Here is a 7,529-nt window from a genome sequence, read left to right on the forward strand (position 1 = left end):
TGATATGTTCTATATTTCTATTATGTTATTATTCATATTTATATTCCTTACTATGTTACTATTCATGCCTTACATACTTAGTACAAAGCTCGTACTGACCCCCTTTTTCTTCGGGGGCTGCGTTTCATGCCGCGCAGATACACCCAGATGAGTAGAAGCTATTGTAGAAAATGTTCCAGCGGGGTTAGAAACTCCACTTGTTCTGGAGTGCTACCGAGTCAGAGTTTATGCGCTATGATGTTTCATTCAAAATTAGAGACTTTGCATTTAGAGTCGTGGGTATAGAGTGTTAGCTTTGTAAGTGGCGTCACCAGCCGATAGGTTATTATGTCACATGTCACGAGTTTTATGGGATGATGGATTTTGGAAAGCAAGATTTGGAAAGCTTAGCTATGTTTTTTATTTCTTTTGATGTACAAGTCTAAATAGATTAAGTATGTAATATGAGGTAACGGGTTCGCTCTGCTCCGAGCATGGGGTCGGGTGCCCATCACACCCTGTTAAGATCGGGGTGTGACATGACCACTCATTCACATCAGTGGAAGAATTAAAATACTCAAGTAGGACATCAAATCAATACTCACGAAATAATAGTTTAAATGAGAAATCTCACAGTCAATTCAAATTCATAAGTAATAGTTTCTAAAAAGCAGACTCAAATGATACACCAACTCCAATATATGCAATCTAAGTCTATTAAGCCTCTATCAAATATCAAGAAGGTGCCGATATAAGCCCATGACTACCTCAAAGAAACAACTCATTATTAATAACTGAAATAAATGTGATCCCTCCAGAAGCAAGGAGGTCTCACTACAATCAAGAAGGAAAAAATCTTCAATGAAACGCCTGTTGATGATCTCGAGCACCTGTACCTGCATCATGAAATGATGCAGGCTAAATGAAGTTAGTACATGAAATGTACGTGTATGTAAAATAGCTAAAGAAAACACAATTCAACAACTCAACATCAAGTAACTCAACTCAAAATGTTCAACTCAAGGGACTCATCTCAAAAGTAACTCAAATCAACTCAGAATAATATGCAAGTTTACAGTAAACAATGCTTTGAAAGTAGACTCAATGACATGCAACTCGACCAAATCATACCATTTATTTTAGGGAACTTCTCTAACCAACAACCATCACTTATGAGCTAGTAATGATACAACTCTTTGCACTTCCATTGTTGCAGCCATCCAATACCTTGCTAAGGTAAGGGACGATCAACCTCAATGGATCCATAATCAATCAAAGTCCATCGTTTTGGGACTTGAGAGACATGACCTCTATCGTGCACTAGCTACATAGTTTATGAGATTTAATAGTTATTACTCTTACCTAAATCGGTGTTCAATACTACTCCCAAAAGACTCAATTTGCTCATATACTCAATAAATTTTTATGATCAAATCAACTCATTTAGTCTCATTGAACTCTCATCAAACTCAACTCATCTCAATCATCAAATTCTTTCATTCAAAACATGCTTTCGACTCATTCATAACTCCTCAAGACTCTATCTCTTTAACTCAATACTCATGCTTTTTCAAACCTCAATCAAATATGCATAAAATCTGTTTAAAAAACACAATTTGTTAAATGCATAAAAATCATTCTCTTTATCTCAAAATAAATACATATAATGCAATAATCATCAACCCAACTAGGTTAATTTGAATGAAATCATGAACAGTCAACTAAGAACTCATATTATAAGAATCAACACAATGTATGTATATATATATATATATATATATATATATATATATAGAACTCGATAAGGAATTACATAAATAATTCAAGAGCTCAATCAAACGGGATTAGAATTTAAACTCAATCTCAATTCTGATGAAAGAAATATGTAGGGCATGTGGAAAAACTCAGTCCAGCATTATAATTGGCCTTACACACTTGAAAATTGATGGGACGATCGAAACTCGAAGGAATGACTTGAAAACCTTGAACCCTAGCTTTCATTCTTCTCTCTATCGCTTCTCTCAAAAGTTCTAAGTGTGAATAAAAGGAAATACTCTTGTGGTTAAGTTAAGGGACTAATTTTGGGTCCCTAAACATACAGGGCTCAGTTGGGAAAAAGTGAGAAAAGACTGAAATACCCTACATTAAAGTCCGAATTGGGCACCTTCACGAATGGCCACCACTGCCCATTAAGTTTACCATGGTTCGTGGTGAGTGTCTTGGTCCCTGTCTTAGGCTATATTGGGAGGGATTGACCTTCATGAAGGCCACTACGGTCCGTGGTGGTCACTACGGGCTGTGAAGGCTCTCGTGAAGTCAAACCATCCTAAAGGTTCAGGGGTTAAGCTTTACGGTCTGTGAACCCCACTATGGGTCGTGATCCTCGATGTTGGTCATCTCTAGACTTAGGAGTATTGGGGGGTCAACTTCATAGAAGGGACTACGGTCCATGATGCTCACCACAAGTCGTAGTCCCTTTCGTGAACTCCCCCCGACTTATGTTCTCTATACGACCCCCCTCTACGGATCGTGAAGAAAAGTGCTTTCTGTGGTGGGGGTGGGTCTCATGGTCTGCTTCTGATGCAATTTTCCAGATCATTACAAGTTATTTCTGACTAGGGACTTCAGGGGTCTTACAGTTTAAGACATTTTTGGCTTAAATGAGACTCAATTTTCTACTTGCATAAAATTATTAAGATTTCATTCTGGTGGAGAATATGTCTTATGATTCAAAAATTCTAGCTTGATAAAGAAATTGTCTCACAAAATAACAAAATAGGATTACTGAGCATAAAAATCATCAGTTTTTAGATATCACTCTCACTTTATTGATTGAGTCCTATGTCACATCTATATATTGGAAGGAAGTTTGTCTACTGCTATCTATAATTAATAAACTGCCATCTAAATTTTTAAATATTGAGTCTTCATATTATCGTTTTTATCACAAAAATCCTAGCTATCATAATTTCATACATTTGATTGTGTTAGTTTTATACATCTGCCTCCTTCTTAGCACAATAAACTTTTTGTTCAGTCTACTCAATGTTATTTTATAGGTTATAATATTTAACAGAAAGGTTTTATTTTCTATGATCCATGTTCTAACAAAGTTGGTGTTTCTAAAAATGTTGTTTTCTTTGAGAATTAGTATTTCTTTCCTACTCATTTTGATTCATGTTCTATTTCTCCTCTTATTCCTAATTTTGAGGATTCGTCATCTTTTTTTAATTGGTTCAAACTTGAATGTGGTATGAACAACGTTGGGCAACTTTACCGCATCCAAAAATTGCTCCTCCACATAAGATTGTACTACAACTAGAATTTGAGATTCTTCAAGAACTTTTGTGTAACACCCCCTAAAAATTTTCCCTAAGATTTGGACCTTTCTTGTATACGTGTAGGGTCGAACTCATTTATTGTGAAGTATATGCTTGAGTTAAGATTAGTCCCTGAGTAATTGAAGAGTGTTGGAGATGATGTGGGGTCACGAAGGACCCCTAGGACCAAGCTAATTTCAAAAGGTTCGTCGTGGCTAAGTTTTAGGATGAGTTCATATAAGGGGTCGACTTGTAACTACCCTATCTTTTGAAAGACGACAATCTGGGTAGCCCACGACCTACTAAATTAAAGGTCGTCGAGTCTTCTTTCCAATGCCACCAAGAATGTAATTTTTGGAGTTCAGAGTCAAAAGATATGACGATCCTAAGACGAACTAGCACGAAAGGAATTTTAGGCCTGGGTTGCAACCGCTGGAAATCTGGGCTTGGCGCCATAGTGGCGCGATGCGCCACTATCGCGCCAGGAACACGCCTCAGTAGTTTGGTCCCTGGCGCAGTGCGCCACTACAAGGTGTGCAGGGTTTTCAAGCCTATTTTCCCAGAACCCAAAAAACTTAGGCTTGGCACTGTAAAGGCGCGATGCACCACTATCGCGCCAAGAACATGCCTTAGTAGTTTGGCCCCTGGCGCGATGCGCCACTAAAAGATGTGCAGGTTTTTAAGCCTAATCGACCTGGCGCTACAATGGCGCGATGTGCCACTATCGCGCCAGGAGCGTTTTCAGCCTATTTTTCAGAATTTTGGAGAAAGGGCAATTTAGGAATTGTCCCAAATTATATATATACTCGAGCCTTGGGCATTTTGAGACCATTTTCAACCTCTCCCTCTCTCTCTAAAAAGCCCTAGAAAATTCTCTCTTCATCATCTTCATCTTCTTCTTCTCCCTTTCCAACAAGGATTTGTTCCAAGAGCTTCAAGACTTCAAGTTTCCATTGAAGACCCAACAACAAGGTTTCTTCAAGAATCTACTTTAAGGTATGTAAGGCTACTCAAAATATGGGTTGAGTCCACCCATGTGCCCTAAACTTTCTTTGAGGTTAAATGTCCATAAGAATGGAGTTTCTTGATAAGCCTATGTCCAAAGGAGTCTTGTCATCCATTAATGAGATTCTTGTTGTGTTGATGTTGTTGAGCTAAAAAAATTCTAAAATCTTCTTGTTAGCATGAGTCGATGAAGATGAGTTGTTAAACATACTTCATTGATTTTCTTAACTATGTGAATTATGACAAAAATGCTAATTTTCTTAAATATGTTGTTTATCTTGAATTGTTGATTTAAAACCTTGGAGTTGTGGTGAGTCCCAAAAGATTTGTTAAATGAATGGAGGAACGATTGGATAGATTTGTATGTTGTTATAAATTCATATTTAATCTACTCTTGAAAAATATGATTGGGATTGATCGGATTGTATGATTGGGAGAGGTTTGATTGTGATAGAGTTGATGAGTTGACAAGGTTGTAATGAGACTTGTCGATATGATTTGATTGAGTTGATTGAATGGAGTTTTATGAGCATTGAGTCTTGGAAGGAGTATCGAGCACCGAATTGGGCAAGAGTATAGTCCATACTCGAACCCAATAACTACGTCGCCAAACGTAGGAGGGGATTGAACCATTAAAGTCGGATGCATCCCTAAAATTATTGTCCTGACATTATAGGACTTGGTTGGATTGGATCCATGATTGGATGATTCGTTCATACCCTGGCAAAGTATGAACGGAAGCGGCAACAACGTCGGTTTGTTGTACTTTCACTGGCTCATAAGTGATGGTTGTCGGATAAGAGAAACTCCCACATAGGTCTTGGTAGTACTCTGAGTCGGATGGAGTTGAGTCGTATGTGATTTGGTCCCGTCTAAACTATATTTTAATTAGACTTAGGACGCTTGTTGAGTTGTACTTCTTTCTGAGTTGAGCTTCTCGAGTCGATTTGGTTCTTTCTGATATTGTTTCATTCGGCCATTTTACATACTCGTTCATTCCATGTACTGACGCCATTTGGCCTGCATCATTTCATGATGCAGAGACAGATACTAGAGATCATCAACCGACGCACCTTTGAAGATCCATACAATCCCAGTTAGTTGGTGAGTCCTCCTAGTTTCCGGAGGATGTTGAGTTTCTTGTATAGTTTTGTGTTGTTTCCTTTATTTTGATTGTTGGTAGCCATGGGCTTGTCATTGGCACCTCCAGATTGTTGATAGAGGCTTCATAGACCGGAGTCGGAGTGTAGAAATGTTGGATTGTTCTTTTGAGTAGTTCTTCTATAACTGTTAGTTGATTTGATAGTTATTTGACCTTTGGCCCTAAATTATGAATAGTACTTCATTGAATGAGTCTTCCGTTGAGAGAATGTGTTTGAATGAATGTGTGACTGGAATGAATGTGTGACTGGACTAGGTGGTTGCTTGGAAGCTAGAAATGGCTTTCAAGTGCCGGCCACGCCTAGGGTACCCTCCCGGGGCGTGACATTTTGGCTCCTATAAGACATTGTTTCATGTCCTTCAAATGTCCCACTTAGATGTATATGGATACATTCAATTAAACTTCATTCTAATGGAAATCTTGATCGATACAAATCTCGGATGGTTGTTTTTGGTAAGATACGTGGGTATGTTGTGGACTATAAGAAGACTTTTACACTAATAGCAAAAATGACTATGATGCAAACTATTATTTCCGTTGTTGCTTCACAACACTGCATTTTCATCAAATGGATGTCAAAAATTCTTTTCTCCATGGTAATCTTAAAGAAGATATTTGTATGAATCAGCAACATCAAATGTATGCAAGTTGAAGCAGTCTTTATATGGTTTAAAACAAGCCCTTAGAGCTTCGTTTGACAAGTTCCTATCTACTTTGCTACAATTCTCCTTTGAGCAAAGCAAATATGATTCATATTCATGTCTTAAGAAAACATCTGCTGATTGTGTTCTTTTTTAATATATGTAGATAACATTAGTATCATAGGAACCGCTTCTTCATTAATCACTAGCCTCCAACAACAGCTTAAGAATTCTTTTAACATGAAAGATCTTGGTACTCTCACATATTTATTGGGATTTGATGTTCATAATGTTTCTTGAGGTGTGTTTCTAAGCAAACAGAAATATACTCAAGATCTATTTTTTTGGCTTGGTCTTCAAGAATTCTCCTATGTAAATACTTCATTGGAATTGATGACTATGTTAGACCGAGGAACAACATAAAAACCTACTTATAGCTTGAAATATGTGGTTTAAAAGACCAAATATTTGAGAAGAACTATATCGTTTTGAATTTTTCTACTTCTAGATACCAAAAGAATTAACTAAAAATCAATCTGTAAACAATGTATATTTTCTTTCATTCATATGGTTAGATATAATAACATGATAAGAAAATATTTAAAATCATGAACAAATATAAATGGAAATATATTAAACGAAGCTCATTAAACTTGGGTAGATGGATGAATTACCATGCTCGGCACAGTGCAAACCAAATGCAAAGCATCACCATGTTGAACATCTAATTAGTGTTAAGTCTGTAATATGGAAAAGAATAAAAATAGTAAGAGACAAAATTAACTTAAGCACTCGATAAGATTAAAAAAAAAAAGGAATGATATAAGTTGATTCATTTATAACTATACTAAACATGATATGTGAAGAGTATAAAAAAGAATACCTGATGAATAAATAACTTGATCATCTGTTAAGGATCAGAAGGATGCTGCATGAAGAAATTACTTGACTTGATCATATTTTGATACATGAAGAAACGATTTATCATCCTTTAAGAATGATATATTTTGATATATAAAGTGCAAACTTTGATGGATCATACCACAAGCAATATAACAAAGTGAAATCAGGAAAATAGAGAAAATCACTCGAATCAAGAAATGCAATATCCTACAGTGATATTAAATCACTAGACCTTGTTCCTTCACATGCAAAGAAGAGGAACACTAAATTCAATAAAGCATCTGGCATTCTAGCTAGTTGAGGAACAGAAGAAGAGGAAGAATGTAGAGGAATATAATATGTGATTCTGATGGTGATATTTTTAACTATTTTTCGTTGCCATCAAAGGATGAAATTATCCAACTATGTAAGAAGTTTGGGGATCTCAATTAAAAAGTAGCAAAAGTATTATTTGACTTAAACATTGTTAAGATTAGCTACAAATGTAGTTCAAATTCTTTAGATGCCTTCAGAGAATCA

The 7,529-nt window shown here is 36.4% G+C and overlaps 1 long non-coding RNA gene across 1 annotated transcript; it reads right to left on the reverse strand.

Annotated features, from left to right (window-relative positions):
* Window positions 1-573: 573 nt before the first annotated feature.
* LOC129891284 (uncharacterized) lies at window positions 574-6,979 on the reverse strand. Its single transcript, XR_008767137.1, has 2 exons — window positions 6,782-6,979; window positions 574-875 (listed from the first exon to the last, which is right to left on the reverse strand). It is a non-coding gene; the product is annotated as an uncharacterized LOC129891284 (long non-coding RNA).
* Between the last annotated feature and the right edge of the window lie 550 nt (window positions 6,980-7,529).

Source organism: Solanum dulcamara, chromosome 6, assembly GCF_947179165.1.
Source record: "Solanum dulcamara chromosome 6, daSolDulc1.2, whole genome shotgun sequence".
NCBI lineage: Eukaryota > Viridiplantae > Streptophyta > Magnoliopsida > Solanales > Solanaceae > Solanum > Solanum dulcamara.